Below are 17,215 nucleotides of genomic sequence, written 5' to 3' on the forward strand. Positions count from 1 at the left end.
TTATCTGTGGAATGTTCAAGTATGTGAATGTTCTGATCTCTAGTGTTCAGTACCTTTTAGGTACGTATCTTTTTGCAGCATCAGCCCTTTCCTTGCCAGCTTCTGTGAGCAGGGCCTGCCTCTGGCTCATAGCTCCACTTTGCTCTATGTTAGCAAAGTCTTGACCATCACTTTAGTTCAGGCCTTAGGCCTCATACCAGGCCTCTGATACCAATGTTTATGTCTCAAGGCCTCCTCTTACTACAGTATGTAAAGTAAATAAGGGTTTAAAAATGTTTAAGAAGCTTCATTTAAAGTTAAATTAAAATGCAGAGCCCCTCAGACCGGTGGCCAGGACCCAGGCAGTGTGAGTGCCACTGAAAATCAGCTCACGTGCCGCCTTTGGCACGCGTGCCAGAGGTTGCCTACCCCTACACTAAGTAATAGAGTAGTAGTCTATTAATAAGTTTGGTCTTTCAAGACTGAATATGCTTGAGAGTAGTGAAAAGTTATTCACAGAACACCTTTCCATTTTCCCACTGAACCTAGATCATAGAAGGAAGCTAATTTAAAGTTAAACATATACGTGCATATTGCACACAACCTTTTTTGGGAAGTGGGCCAGGGTGGGAGGGGGAATCACTCTGCTTGTGGAGCCATTGTGGAGGACCTGTCCTCAAGCATAAGTAAAGAATAGGCTTCATGGTCTTACTTCATTCTCAAATGGCCAAGTGGCTGAAACCATAGCCTGGGGACTAGTATGGGGTCACCAGACAAATCCCCAGACCTGGCAGGAGGCAGGGATGTCTGTATAGGTGACTCTACACCAGAGAATTCTCCCTTGCCCTTACACAGGAAATGGGGCAATCCTCCCTGGGCTGGTGAAGCTAGTTCTACGACCAGATCCTGCTGGTGTGGTGTATAGCAGCTGTACTGCATCCAGTAATCTGTCCCATATAGTTAATCACAGGAGTGAGGGTGACTAAGAGTTCAAATAACAGCCCCAAAAGAATACACAAGAGAAATTATGATCAGTCTTCAGTTTCTGATTTAATCTGGATCATTGGCCCAAATGAAGAATCTCAGGCTCACCCTTTTCTTCATCTTATTTTTGGTGAAAGGCCAATCTTGGAGACATGGGCATAGTCAAAGGGACCCTCAAACATACTGTCACGCAAATCTCATATCAGATGGCTACTAAGCAACATGGGCTCAATGGAATAGATGTCAATTACTAGAATTTCTGTAAAAAGCAGCTAGTAATTATTGTCATAAATGTTAAAATGTTGATCAGAATATTGTAATATTTTCTGGAACAAATTAAGCATAATTCTTTGCAGTTGAAGGATAGCTGGAAAGAGAATTGTGTTCTTGAAGGGCAAATCAAGTCCAGGAAAAACTAGATAAAATATCAGTTGACTTCCATTTAAGCAAACTCAGTGTCCTTTGGAAAGTGGAGGAGAAAGTCTACTTATTGTAACTGTTTAAACTCAAGGGTCAGATGACTGATAGAGTGCATTGTCTGGAGACTTTCACAGTTCAGGTTAATGCTATCAAACCCTTTAATTACACCAATATACAGCTGATAAGAGACCCTAATGGGCCTTTCATATCTGTATGGTAACTAGGACATACACCATGTATGGGTGTAAGATTGATACTTATAAGGCTTCATTCTGATAGCTTGACTTCCTGTCAAATGATGCATTGCAGAAACTCCTCATCCCTTTTTAGACTTTTAGCTTTATGCTGTTCAGAACAAATCCACTTCTTTAAGAGTTCCATTAAAAATAATTTAGCCAACAACTCAATGGATTTTTAAAAATTGTAGCCCTTTGAAAATGTATTTTTCAGCAATATACTCACTTGTAATTCCTTTTTGAGGTATTATCCAGGCTCTTACATATTTGTTTAGATTTGTCCTATTAGAACAAGATCTGAACAGTAGTTTTGTAGTTTAAAAAATGCTTTAAAACTTTCAGTTGACCTCAATGACAGCAGCAATAGTACAGAAATCATTGTCAGTGTGTACCACACTATTAGAGAAGTATTACTTTCTGAATGCAGGAGACTGGCTCTCTAAATTTAATTTGCATTAGTTGTGTTGCCCCACTTGCATTCCAGGCAAACTTGCAAAAATAGTTGCAGTTTGTTCTTCAGACTGATTTTTTTCCCAACTAGGAAGAGCACTGGGAACAAAAAAATAACTGGATTAAATACATATTGTATGTGCAGAAAGATGTTAAATACGATATTCAGAGTTTATTTTTTCCCAAATGTGTGGGTCTGTGCTTTGACACAAGACTCAGTGGCACACACCACATATCAAATTCAGACCTAGCATTAGTGGGGTCTGCGCCACTTAGATAGTGGAACACTACCTTCTCATACCAGGTCTGAATTTGGCCCATAAACTTTAGATAACAAAAGTATGTACTTCTGTAAAGTGCAGTTGTCTATGTGAATATTGTATATACTGTGTGCAAATAATAGCTGCAGGGTCTTAATGGTTTCCTACACAGAAGGGTCAATTTTTTTAGGAAGCACTAATTTTGCTGCTTATGGCACACTGGCCACAAAAAGGCCCTCACAGTGTTGCAGTAGCCTATCTTGGATTTTTAGACCCTAATCTAGCAAAGCACTCAAGCATGTGCTTAACTTTAAACATGGGAGTACTCATGTGCTTCTAGTTAAGCATTTGCTGAAGTGCTTTGCTAGATCCAGGCCTTAACAACAACTGTATTAGCAAAGATGGCACAATGAGTTTGCTTAGACACAGAGAAAACATCAATATAGAGACAAACAAAATGGAAGGCTTCATCTTCAGCTGAATGACTGTAATTATATTTGCTGGTTAGGGAAGTGGTATGAAAAGCTGCTGGTGTGCACATGTAAAAAAAAATTATTGTATTAAATATTACTTTTCCCAAAACATTTGTTTCTCATCTGGCATCAAATGAAGTTTAATTGCAAGTTGTTTTATGTATCTCTCAAAAAGATGCACAGGAGGTTCCTAAACTTCTTATGTATACACATCTCATTATTTCTCAGTAGGGTTTGTGTCTGTACCACCTGCTCAAAATTGGGAACACTTATCCTAATGTCTCTGTAACAGACTTTAGCACGAGCTTCTTTTGACAAGACCGTTTCAATTTTCAGTGCATTGCTATGTAAGACATTTCCAAAGGGTTACATATGGTGTCAAAAGAAACACATAACTCTCAATGTTTTCTTTGATTTTTTTTTTAAATAGGAAAAAATAATAGTTTTTTTCCCCTAACAGCAATAGAAGTGATGTTATCGGATTCAAATCTGAATTACAGTTGGCGAACAGCTGTTTACAAACTGAACAGCAGAAGCGTAGTGAAAACAGATTATTTGTGGATAGAATTTCATGCAGGGGCTGGCTGCCTCACTTGTGAATACTTGTTTCTACCCCTAATATTAGAGGATATATTCCTTGTGTTTTTTCAGACAGCTTTGGATACTATGTATGTTAATAATTTTAGGACTGGTGTCTGTTTAGCCCATTTACTGTATATTGCCAGCATTGCTTATTTGCCTCTGGCCAGAAAACTGAGGTTAAAGTCCCACATCAGGATTTGGGCTCAGACCCAGTGCTAATACTGGAGTGTAATACTAGGAAAGCTGCACTGTTAGGAGTTGTGCTTTGGCTAAGATGTTAAAGTGCCTGGCTCTGGTGACTATCCAAGTGGAAGTTAAAGATCTCACTCTTTCTGAAAAGTGCTGTGAAGGATAGCCCCTTTGCCCTGGCCAACATGCCCACCCACAGAAAATCAGGCTCTTTTTTCCAAGGTGTAGGAGTTCTCCCTGAATGTATACTGGCTGCTGTGTGTGCCTACACGTCGACTGCACTAACATAATGCATACAAAAAATGTTAAACGAATATTATTTAGGTGGCAAACGTTCAAAAGTTAAGTAATGCCAGATTTATAGTTGCCCATGCAACCTTAATTTCTACTCCCTTGTGCAATGAATGACGCAGAGGTCCTGTGAGGGAAAAAATAGGATATGGTTATATAATGGAAGATTATCATGCACATGCCCAAGCATTTGGGGAGCCTGGAACGTTTCTCCCCCCAACTTTTTGGTGTGTGTAGGGTAACTCCTCCCCTGTGTGTAGCCCCAGGGCAGGATCTCTTCCAGTTACCCCAGGAAGTGGGGGAGATGTGGGGGAGGAGGGGAATATGCCAGGTCTGGGCAGCAGTATAGCCAGAAGGGCCAGAAGGCCACCTCAGCTCTCCCCTCCTTCCCTACCTTGCTCTCATAGTGCTATGCAGCTCCAGGCATTCCCAGTGCAGTATGTGATGCTGCTGCTATTGCTTTGGTGGCAGTGTGGGCCTGGCATTAAATTAGAATATTCATGTTCAGTTGTTGTTTTGATATGCTGCCAAAATTTTCTTGAGGCAGGCAAGCCACAGCAAGGTAAAGGGTGATTTTTAACAACTTATGTCTCAGGCAAACCGAACAGAATTTCATGGGAGAAAATCTTTCTAGTCCAAATGCTTTCTCCCTGCTGAATTTCAAAGGCCTGCTGCAAACAATGGAGGTGTTGGAGCTTCTCAAAAAAGGTCACAAGGATCTTTCATACTGGAAAGTGTTAGACAACCTAAATATAGAAGTTGCTATTCGCTGCCCCTATAACTTCAACGAAGTTATCTTAGACATATTGCTCTGGATCTTGCAAACCTTATTCATTGAAGTAGTCCTATCAACAAGGCTACTTGTGTGTGTGAAAGGCTTGGGGATTAGGCCTATTGAATATGAAACATGCTATATAAACTAAATTTTATTTGACTCTGTTTCAACTGTCGATCTGTAAATCCACCTCTAAATAAAACCTTCTGAAGGCTGCTGTTAAAATACCTAGAACAATAGGAAAATAGGATTTTTTTGTGAATCTTGCCTTTGAATCTTGTTTATAGACATATGATAGGGTTCATATCTCTCTCTATATATATTTCATAGCGTGGATCACAGTTGAATGCAGAACTGTCTCATGGACCACCTCCTCATCCATCTGTAATCCACAGCAACACATCCTTTCCCCTTTGTGATCATTTGACATCCCTGTGGTAACTCCAGCAATTGGTTACATGGAAATATTATTTGAGGAAAGCATTCTGTGTAGTTTCAGCTGCCTTTGAATGCAATTTAACAGCTAGGAATGAGGGGAGTCAGTACCCTGTGACCAACCAACTCTCTGCAGACCACCAGCAATTGCTTTGTGGACCACCACTGACTCACAGACCACTGGTTGAGAGCCTCTGTATTAGATGAAATCCTTAGTGCCTCAAGGGGCTTTATGCGAGACTGAAACTAGTTATTGTAACCGGATGCTGTGCAGAGTCAGAAAGGCACTGTGAAGTCCATTCTCTCTAACAAGGTTATCCTAGTTTCTTTTCCTGATTCCGTCTTTAACATGAATTGCGCAGTCACAAGCTCTGTTGGATTCTTCTAGTAAAGGAAATTGCAGTGTACTGTCCTTTATTAAAGAAAGGAATGGTGCCCAAAGTTCATGCATAAAGTTGGTTTATATTTTTGTGTCATGCTATCAGCCCTCATTATTGTCACCAGAGTTATCTGCATGGCTCATGCATTTGTTTATTCTCTCCCTCCCCCATCCACTTGATACTGTAGCTGTTGCCTATCACCCTTCTTCAAGTGAGGAGTAAGTGGTTAGCATTCTGTGACAAGCTGGCAGGGATCAGAAGAAAAGTGCACCAGTCTTCCTAGTTACCCAGTGGAAACTATTTAGGTTATTTCATTTCAGAGGTGCTATTTGATTTTAAAGTTGTATATTCACTGTCATGTGTGTTTAAAAAAATTAATTGCAACATAAAAACTAATTGTAAATAAATTCCAATCTAAAATGCACATCAGTCAAGTAAGTTTGCGGATGGACAAGTCTCTCTTAAGCATTTTCTTAAATAGCACTGTTATATTTATTTGGACATAAACAGTTCAAAACAAATCTGAGTCTTGGCTTTTTATCTGTGATACAGTGTGATGCATGTCTGTAAGGAGGGGGTGAACTGGTTTGAATGAATTAAGCAATCTTCTGAACCTCTACCCAAACTTCATAACAAATTTGAACACAATTTTTGGGGCTCTGAAAAAAAAGTGGATAACTTCTTTTTGTAGGTGCCTCTGCACTTACTGTTTCTAGTCAGGACTGGAAGGAAAAATGCTAAACTACCATAAAGAAGGGAGACTCTTACAATATTTTTATCCCAAAGGAAGTAGAAAGTTCCAGAAAACTAATGGGAGCCCATTTCGGTGACTATTCAAGTGGAAGCTAGAGAATTCATCGCATGATGAGATTTCTAATTCAAGCAGTTCAATACAGAAATTCTGGGTTCTTATCCAAACTGGCCCTTAGACCTCCTAAATATTATCCACCACTGACTACAGACACCACAACTGAACTATATAAACTATTGGCCATATCCTGAGTACTTAACCAATCCTTACTAATGCAAAACTACTACTGAAGTCAAGTCATATAGACACTATTTCAATAGTGCACTGAAGCATGTGCTTAGCTTTAAGTCCCATTGATTACCAATGTTAAAGTTAACCATGTCCTGAAATGCATTGACTGGGGATTATAGCGAATTCAGAAAACATAATCACTGCAGAAGAGCTACTTGTATATGATTCATGCTTTTGTGTGATATCTGCTTAAAAAACATATCTTTGATTAGAAACTTACTGTCTCCTATCCACCTCCATGCTTCTTTCTTATAGTACAGCTAAAAATCATCTTGTTAGAGCTACAGGAAGAGACTACAAATTAGACTTAAAGAACCAATCAGCTTTCTCTAAGCATGGTCTTCTAATTTCAGATGAATTATAGGCAAAGTGAATATGCTCATAACTTCTACAGTTTGGTTAGAAATCTCTTCAGTGTCAGTGATAGTTGTAAGCCAAGCTTGGCTGACCGGTTCGGTCTAGGGAATTAAACTGTGTTCTCTCATGTTTTTAGAAGTGGGGCTCTGAACACCGCCAAAGTCAGCATTGAGGATCTGGATTTTTATCTAAAATATGAAAATAATTTATACTCAATATCTGAACCAAAATCTCCCCCAAACAACTGTTTTCTTGAGATGTCTTTTTCCTAAATATGTTCTCTCCTCCTGATCTCACACAGATGCAGCCTACCTTTGCCTCATTTGCTCAATTAGGGCCTGATCCAAAACCCACTGAAGTCAGTGGGAATCTTTTCACTGATTTTAGGGGGCTGGGAATTAGGCCTTGACAGAAACCTTCAAGGATGGGGCTTTCCAGCTGCTCCTCCCTCTCCTATCTTCTAGAGCAGTGGTTCCCAAACTTGTTCTGCTGCTTCTGCAGGGAAATCCCCTGGCAGGCTGGGCCGGTTTGTTTACCTGCTGTGTCCGCAGGTTCAGCCAATCGCAGCTCCCAGTGGCTGCAGTTCGCTGCTCCAGGCCAATGGGAGCTGCTGGAAGCAGCGCGGGCTGAGGGACATACTGGCCATTGCTTCTATCAGCTCCCATTGGCCTGGAGCAGCAAACCGCGGCCACTGGGAGCTGTGATCAGCCAAACCAGCAGACACAGCAGGTAAACAAACTGGCCTGGCCTGCCAGGGGCTTTCTCTGCACAAGCAGTGGAACAAGTTTAGGAACCACTGCTCTACAGACTGGCTGCTCAAGGCTTCAACCCCCTATCCATTATATGGTAATTTCTTGGGGAGTGGTAGCTGACTCACCCATCTTCCTGCTTGTGCCATCAGGCACAGACCCAACATCTCTTTGATCTATAAAAGATCAAATGATTTTGTCTTAATCCCTTTCACTAATTTTCTTCACATTGACCTTTATAGAAAGTAAGAACAGCCACAGGTTTTGAAACTTGGGTGACTTTCAGATCCCAGGATATGGCTACACAGCAGTTAGACATGTGCCTCTGGCCTGTGCCAATTGACCCAGGCTCACAGGGTTTGGGTGAGGGGCTGTTTAATTGCAGTGTAGATGTTTGAGCTGGGACCCTCCCCCTTGCAGGATTCAAGAGCCCAGGCTCCAACCTAAGCCCAAACATCTACACCACAATTAAGCAGCTGCTTAGCCTGAGCCTGAATCAGCTAGCATAGGCCAGCCTCAGGTTTTTAATTGCAGTATAAACATACCCTCAAGATACTTTGCTTGGAGAGAAGGGTGCTCACCCTTTCTGAAATTCAGGCAAATACAGACTTCCGTTCTGAGACTGGGGATGGGAAATAAACTCTTCGGCACTTGAAAAATATGGGCTGATTTTATAATACAACACTTCAAAAACTATGACCCAGAAATTGAATTGTCTAGCTTCTCACACCAAGGTATGTTTGAGGAAGCCCAGTATTCATCTATAGTGCATCACATTTAATATAAAATTGATAAACTTAATCCAACCCAATGGATGGCACAATAACATTATGAGTAACTTATAGCTTGCTGCCATGGTAACAAAATAATTTATTAAGTTACAAGCCTGGGTAGTCAGATAAGACTTACATCATGCCATGAAGATGGACAAAATCAGAGTCTCATGGATTATGCAGAGAGAATAGATTCCACAGCTCTAAATTTTCTATTGAGGAAATGCTCTCCTGGTCCTAGACAGCTGAATTTCAAAACTGACAACAAGAGCATTTGAGAAGATCTTAACAACTGTGAGGGAGACATAGAGAACACATCAGACTAGATTCACAAAAGGACTTAAGTGCCCAACTGCCGCTTGAGGTGCCTAAATATTAGAATCTGGCCTCCTTGGCATTCACAAACCTTCTGCTCATCGGTTATCTAACTCTGTAGGTGGCTGATCTCTCTGGATGCCTCTGAGCATGTACATTGTAGCTCCATACCTAGGCCTGGTCTACACTACGCGTTTAAACCGAATTTAGCAGCGTTAAACCCATTTAACCCTGCACCTGTCCACACAATGAAGCCCTTTATATCGATATAAAGGGCTCTTTAAACTGATTTCTGTACTCCTGCCCGACGAGGGGAGTAGCGCTCAAAATGGTATTGCCATGTCGGATTAGGGTTAGTGTGGCCGCAATTCGATGGTATTGGCCTCTGGGAGCTATCCCACAGTGCACCATTTTGATCACTCTGGACAGCAATCTGGAGTCGAATGCACTGGCCAGGTAGACAGGAAAAGCCCCACAAACTTTTGAATTTCATTTCCTGTTCGCCCAGCATGGAGAGCTCACAGCAGAAGTGACCACGCAGAGCTCATCAGGTAACAATGCAGTCTCCTGAGAATTGAAAAAGAGCTCCAGCATGGACTGCACGGGAGGTACGGATTGATCAATGTAATGGGAGAAGAATTTCCGTGCTCAACAGCATCCGTCCAAACAGACAAAATGAAAAACATTGAAAAATTTTCAAGACATGATGCAGAGAGCCACACCAGGGACAAGTAGTGCCATGTGGGATAAGTTAAGGGAATTCAGACAGTACCAGGAAAACAAAAAACAAAACGGAAAAGTCCAGGCGGCCGAAAACATGGCCATTCTACGCTACTGCATGCAATTTCTAGGGGTCGCACATACTCCACCTCCATGGATTTGAGATGGAACTGATAATCGAGGCATTGGTGAAGATTCTGCGATGGGAGATGAGGAGGAGAATTGAGAGAGCACACAGCTCTGTTCTCCCCAATAGCCAGGACTTTTTCTCACGCCTGAACGAATTGCCTCTATCAATAAGCATTCTTTCCAAATTGGACCTTAGCGTCAAGAATCTGGTGCTTGTAGACGCTTCCAAGCTTATTACTAGCTTGATCTTGATCTCAGCGCACCAGAGGAATTTCCAGGGCCTGACTCCCTCTTCTGGCTCACCCAAACTTCTCTGGGGACCGAAGACTCAGAAATCCTGAAGTCTCCACACAAAGGGAAAACAACTCTCTTGTCTCTCTTATATCCATCCACTCCCCTCCTGGGTTATCTGGGCGATACTGTTTAAACTCCTGAATGAAAACAGAGAGGGCAATTTAAACCTTCCCATCTTCTCCCTGAGGCTATTGCATTAACTAGTCACGCTAACATACAGGCAGATTTCCCTCCTTCGTTTCGCTTCACAGAGAAAAACTAAACAGGTTTTAAAAAGAAAGCTTTATATTAAAAGAAGAAACGACATAAAAATATTTCTGTTAGGTGACAATTAAACGAGTCATGCTTTAACAAGAAAAAATATTGAATAACGCTTATTCACAAGAGATACCAATTTTAAACATATCCAGCACACACACATGTAAATCAAAACAAACATATCAAACCCAGTATTGTTTTGCTCACCTCTCTGTATACACACTGCGCACCTGAAGATGAGAACTTACAGATAGAAAGAATCCCCTCTCATAGCTGAGAGCCCGACAAAGACAAAGAACCAAAAAAATTCCATCTGGTTTTGAAAAATCGGTTTCCTGATTGGTCCTTCTGTCGGTGTTTGGTTCTCTTGTTAACGCCTTGCCGGTAAAAGAACATTAAGCCCTTAGGCTATCTATTTTGAACCTCCCAAGCAACTATCAGACATATGACCATGGAAGGGACGTCTGTGACGGTTACTTGTAATAAAGATATGGTATTAAGCAGCGTTTTTTAATGATTAATTTGCCTGAGGGATTGGGATGATTCGCACGGCCAGTAAGTTAATGGAAGTCTGTTAAATGTCCGGGGAGGAGTGGAAATCCTCCAGGGAATCTACATGCGCTGTCCTGGAGGTACTCCAAAAGCCTTTGCAAGAGTTTTGCAAGCTGCTGCTTTATTCGTCTCCATGGTAGGACACTTTGACACACATGCATGTAGCAGTAATCTGGTATCATGCGATGACAAGCTAAGCTGATGTATGTCGGCAGTGATTTCTGGCAATTCAGCAAATGTCCGTTTTTATCATTGCTGTGTTATCCTCAGGAGAGTGATATCATTTATGGTAACCTGGTTGAAATTCAGAAATTTAAGTAAGGGGACAGAGATGGCCATTCCTACTGGACTGTTTGCCTGTGGCTTAAAAGAAATCCTTCCCTGCAGGTAGCCAAGCAGGGGGAAGGGGGGGTACGACTGGCGCTGAGCTTTTCCATGTTTGGCTAGCAGGGATCTTTCCTTCTACCAGCCATGCGGTTTTGGTGGTGGGGGAGGGGATGTTTAGCAGTGATCTTCCATGATACCAGCCATGAGGTGGTTTCTGCTGCTGCATGTTAACAGGAAAGAAGCAGCACTCAATGGGCTTTGCTTGCTATTTGGGAAAGGAGGGCGCTGGATAGATGAAGGCTGCAGAAGACGAAAGACAATGGCTTAGCATGGCCGCATGCAAGCTGAATTCTGCTGCCCGGACCTGCGTCTGTGATCTGTAACACCGAAGCCGCAGGCACTCAATATTAAGATGCAAAATGCACCTTGTAGTGAAATCACGTGCTATGTAAGGTGAATAGTGTTGTTCACCGTGAAAGAGTATGACCATTGTTCTCTAAAATGTATCTTTTTAAATACTTCTCTCCCTTTTTTCCCTCTCTCATGCAGCTGCAAATTTTTCAAGCCTCCCTACTCCATCCCAAAGGCTATCTCAGATAAGGCGGCGGAAAAAAAAGATGCGAGAAGAAATGTTCTCGGAAATCATGGAAGTAACCCGCAATGAAAGAGCTCATCTGAATGACTGGAAGGACGTGGTAGCAAAGTACAGGAAAAATGCCAGTGACCGTGAGGACAGGAGGGATGAATGTGAGCACAGGAGAGGTGCTTGAGATGAGAGGAGAGATGCTCCAGATGAGAGGTGGTGGCAGGAAGATCAGCAGTGGCGGGATGCAAATCTGGGGCTGCTGTGTGATCAAACTGACATACTCTGGCGTATGGTGGAGCTTCAGGAATGGCAGCAGGATCACAGAGTGCTGCTGGAGCCCCTGTATAACCACCCTCCCCTCACCATGTTCCTTAGCCTCCTTACCCGCCAGACGAGTAAGAACTCGTGGGGATAGGCTCCGTGCACCCGCCCACTCCACCCCAGTGGACAGCCCAACGAGAAGGCTCTCATTATTATGAAATTTTTTTAGTGGCCTTTTCCTTCCCTACTATCCTCCTCCCAAACCCCACCCGGGCTACCTTGTCAGTTCTCTCCATCTTTTTATAATTAAGTAATAAAGAATACATGATTTTTAAATGAGAGTGACTTTATTTCTTTAGAAAGCAAGCTGTGGAGTCTTCAAGGGGGGGGGGTTCATTAAGGAGAAACAAACACAAGAGTCACACTGTACCCTGGCCAGTGATGAAACTGGTTTTCAAAGCTTCTCTAATGCGCACCACTTCCTGGTGTGCTCTTCTAATCGCCCTGGTGTCTGGCTGTGTGTAATCAGTGGGCAGGTGATTTGCCTCAGCCTCCTACCCCCGCCATAAAACGGTCTCCCCCTTACTCTCACAGAGATTGTGGAGTGGCAAGCAGCAAACAGCAATAACAAAAGGGGACATTGGTTTTGGCTGAGGTCTGAGCGAGTGAGTAATGTGCGCCAGCGAGCCTTTAAATGGCCAAATGCACATTCTACCACCATTCTGCACTTGCTCAGCTGTAGTTGAACAGCTCTCTGATTACTGTCCAGGCTGCCTGTGTATGGCTTCATGAGCCATGGCATCAAAGGGTAGGCTGGGTCCCCCAGAATAACTACAGGCATTTCAACATTCCCAACTGTTTATTTTCTGGTCTGGAAAGTAATTCCCTTGCTGCAGCCGTTTTAAACAGAGTAGTGTTCCTGAAGATGAGAGCGTCATGAACCCTTCCTGGCCATCCCACGTGGATGTTTGGTGAAACGTGCCTTGTGATCCACCAGTGCTTGCAGCAGCATTGAAAAGTGCCCCCTTGCGGTTTATGTACTAGGTGCCCTGGTGCTCCGGTGCCAAGTATAAGGATATGGGTTCCATCTATTGCCCACCACAGTTAGGGAATCCTATTGCAGCAAAGCCATCCACTATGACCTGCACATTTCCCAGAGTCACTACCTTTTGTAGCATCAGCTTAATGATTGCTTTTGCTACTTGCATCAAAGCAGCCCCCACAGTAGATTTTTCCCACTCCAAATTGATTCTCAGCTGACCGGTAGCTGTCTGGCATTGCAAGCTTCCAGAGGGTTATTGCCACTCACTTCTCAACTAGCAAAGAATCTCGTGGCACCTTATAGACTAACAGACATTTTGGGAGCATGAGCTTTCGTGGGTGAATATCCCACTTTGTCAGATGCATGTAGTGGAAATTTCCAGGGGCAGGTATATATATGCAAAGCAAGCTTAGAGATAAATGAGGTTAGTTCAATCAGGAGGATGAGGCCCCTGTTCTAGCAATTGAGGTGTGAAAACCAAGGGAGGAGAAACTGGTTCTGTAGTTGGCAAGCTATTCACAGTCTTTGTTTAATCCTGAGCTGATGTGTCAAATTTTGCAGATTTGAACTGAAAGCTCAGCAGTTTCTCTTTGAAGTCTGGTCCTGAAGTTTTTTTGCTGCAGGATGGCCACCTTAAGGTCTGCTATAGTGTGGCCAGGGAGGTTGAAGTGTTCTCCTACAGGTTTTTGTATATTGCCATTCCTAATATCTGATTTGTGTCCATTTATCCTTTTCCGTAGAGACTGTCCAATTTGGCCAATGTACATAGCAGAGGGGCATTGCTGCAATATGATGGCGTATATTACATTGGTGGAGGTGCAGATGAATGAACCGGTGATGTGTGGCTGATCTGGTTAGGTCCTGTGGTTGGAGGGGTTTTAGCTGGGGACTGTATGTGATGGCCAGTGGAGTCCTGTTGGTTTCTTTCTTGGGTTTGTCTTGCAGTAGGAGGCTTCTGGGTACACGTCTGGCTCTGTTGATCTGTTTCCTTATTTCCTCGTGCGGGTATTTTGAGAATGCTTGGTGGAGATTTTGTAGGTGTTGGTCTCTCTCTTCACCCATGAAAGCTCATGTTCCAAAACGTCTGTTAGTCTATAAGGTGCCACAGGATTCTTTGCTGCTTTTACAGATCCAGACTAACACGGCTACCCCTCTGTTACTCGCTTCTCAACTGTGAGGGCTGCTTTCATCTTGTTATTCTGGTGCTTCAGGGCAGGGGAAAGCAAGTCACAAAGTTCCATGAAAGTGCCCTTACGCATGCGAAAGTTTCTCAGCCACTGGGAATCGTCCCACATCTGCAGCACTATGCGGTCCCACCAGTCTGTGCTTGTTTCCTGGGCCCAAAATCGGTGTTCAATGGCTAGAATCTGTCCCATTACCAGCAGGATCTCCAAAGCGCAGGGGCCCGCAGTTTGACAGAATTCTGTGTCCATGTCCTCATCACTCTCGTCACCGCTCTGCTGTAGCCGCCTCCTCCTCGCCTGGCTTTGCAGGTCCTGGTTCAGCACTGACTGCGCAAGAATGCGCGAGGTGTTTAAAACGTCCATGATTGCTGTCTTGAGCTGAGCAGGGTCCATGCTTGCCATGGAATGGCGTCTGCACAGTTCACCCAGGAAAAAAGGCACAAAACGGTTGGCTGCTGCTGCTTTCACGGAGGGAGGGGTGAGGCTGTACCCAGAAGCACCAGCGGCAATGTTTTTTGCCCCATCAGGCACTGGGATCTCAACCCATCATTCCAGTGGGCGGGGGAGACTGCGGGAACTATGGGATAACTATGGGATAGTTACCCACAGTGCAACACTCAGGAAATTGATGCTAGCCTCGGTATATGGACGCACACCGCTGAATTAATGTGTTTAGTGTGGCCGCGTGCATTCGACTTTATACAATCTATTTTAAAAAACCGGTTTCTGTAAAATCGGAATAATCCCATAGTGTAGACATACCCTAACGTCTGGACTCCTAAGCCCCAGAGTGATTCATGAGCTGGGGAAAATGTGTTTCTCCACCTAAATTGCTGGAGGCAATCGAACCAATAGGTGATCTCTGAACTTACCTATGAGATTGGGCCCTTATATGTGAAATTAAACAAAACAGCCAGAAGCCCTCCCTTATAACTTATAGCACAGTAGTTAGAGTACTCATCTGGGATATGGGGCACCCCTGATTCAAATTCCCCTCTATCTGAGTGAGAGAGGGGATTTGAACAAGGATCTTTCACTGCCTTAACCACTGGGCTCTGGGATATTCTGATGGGCGGGGGGGAGTGTTTCCTGTTTGAAGGTGTTCCACTATGACTAAATTAAAAACATCATTGAAGCAGGGATCTTGGTTCTCTTACCCCTCCCCCAGGTGAGTGCTCTAATGACCAAGCTGAAGCTTCATTCCCCTGCTTGCTTGCTGGCTTTCTTTCTCTCTCTCTCTCTCTGACCCAATGGGTCTTTTATTTAGTCATAGTGGAACAGGTCCAACAAGAGAAAATAAGGGAACCTGTAGCAGGGTGGTCACCCCATTCATGCCCTGAAGGGCTTAAAACAGCCCTGGAAGAGAGCTGGGGTGGGGGAAAAGCCAGGCTGATTGAGGGAAGCAGCCACAGGTGGGGCCCTGCCCCAGTCAGACCATGGCTGGCCCTATAAGAGGACTGAGGGCCAGAGGCTGGAGAACACACACTCTCTCTAGCTTCTTGAGAGAGAAGGACTGGGCTGTCTGGTAGCTGAGATGGCTACCTGAGGTAGAGCAGTGCTGGGGAAAGACAGAGGGAGCTGAGGAGCTCCAGCCTAGTAAAACCCAAGGCTGCAGGCTTTGCTAAGAAGGCCAAAAATGTACTGGGTCTGCAGGGAGGCAGCTCAGAGACAGGCAGAGGCAGCAGGTCCTAACTCCCCCTACTGATGATGAGTGGTATACAGACTGCAGTCTGCCCCAGTGAGCGGGGGCTAGATGGAAACTAGTAGTAGCCACTGAGGCAAGGTGGAGTTAGAGGGTTGGGGGTTCCCCTGGATGGGGAGACACAAATTGTGGGTTACTGCTGGGGACATAATCCTGATGTAGAGGGGCACTGGGGTCTGGGAGGGACACGGGGGCCAGCGGTAGTTGAGATGCCAGCTGGCAGAGGATGCTCTGGGCTGGAATAAATAATTCCCAGGATGACCAGCAGGAGGTGCCGTGCTGGTGAGCTGTCACCCTGCCACAGAAACCCATGTCAGAATATCACTTAGCCTAGTGGCTAAAGACCACACCTCTGAGGAAGCAAATACTTGTTCCTTCAGTAGATGGGAGACGTGAACTGGGGTGTATGTGTGTGGTGGGGGGTCCTCCTACATCCAGGTGAAGACAAATGGTGTTAGCACCTAACCCTAAGAGAGGGTTTGGCTGAGAATCCCAAGGAGATTGAGATACTTCCCTGCAACCTGGATTTAGGTGCCTGTCTGTAAGAGAAAGGTAGGGCTTAGCACACACACCTGGGCTTGGTACCTCCTGCTAGCTTAGGCAAAGAGTCATCCATTCTGAAGTACCTAAGAGACACAAGTTTATTAGAGCAGTTTGCAGTTGTAGGGGGAAATGAAGTGAACCTGTGAATGTGATTAAAAAAAACCCAAAACATTTCACATAAAACCTTTTTGCACAGATCTGCTAGAGATTTGGTACCTGGGCTTTAGATTTCTTTCCTTTTAATAAGAAGCATAATATTTCCATAACTTACATTTGGACTCATTCCTGGTTTTAAGAAGCAAATTATTAAAAGTGAGCATATGGAGGTCTTAAAGTAGAACCTTATGGGAAGGGGGGAAAGCCAAACAGCTGATCAGTTCTATTTTCTAGCATCTTAAAATAAAATAAAAAGCTTGAAAACTCCTCTGGAACACTTCTCCATCTTACATTCTCAAACTTGTCTCCCTCAGTAAGTCGAAAATTGCGCTAAAACTCAAATCTTTTACCATGTATCATATTAAACCAGATTATTGCATTTGTTGCTGTTTGTTTCTTCCTTGTTTTAGTTTAGGGTGAGGGGGATTTGAGTAATTTTGTATGACATTCAGAGATACCTCTTGCGAGATGATGATATACAATTTTTCCCTTAAGACAAAGCAGGCAACTCTATTAACCACCTGCAAGGCTCTCGTTGCTTTCAATGGGCTTTGGATCAGGCCATAAACAGCTCTCATTAGTTTTAAGAGTTGTGTGTTTGAATCACTCTAATGGGGTAAATTGTAGGAACCAAAATACAATGGGTATGGGTGCTTTACAAAGGCCTCAAATACACACTCTAGCTCTTTTTTTCTTGCAAACTGTAATACAATAATCTAATGCTGTGTGATCATAGCAGTAATGGCAGACTAGGGAAAATAAACATCTGCT

General features: G+C 43.6%; 1 long non-coding RNA gene across 1 annotated transcript in view; it reads left to right on the forward strand.

Annotated features, from left to right (window-relative positions):
• The window catches only part of LOC142046981 (uncharacterized), a 318,894-nt gene extending 306,741 nt beyond the window's left edge, over nucleotides 1-12,153 (forward strand). Inside the window, exon 2 of the long non-coding RNA XR_012656101.1 lies at nucleotides 11,520-12,153. This is a non-coding gene — a long non-coding RNA (uncharacterized LOC142046981). The remainder of the gene's footprint in view (nucleotides 1-11,519) is intronic.
• The last annotated feature ends 5,062 nt before the right edge of the window (nucleotides 12,154-17,215 follow it).

This window comes from Chelonoidis abingdonii, chromosome 6, assembly GCF_003597395.2.
Source record: "Chelonoidis abingdonii isolate Lonesome George chromosome 6, CheloAbing_2.0, whole genome shotgun sequence".
In the NCBI taxonomy this organism is placed as follows: domain Eukaryota; kingdom Metazoa; phylum Chordata; order Testudines; family Testudinidae; genus Chelonoidis; species Chelonoidis abingdonii.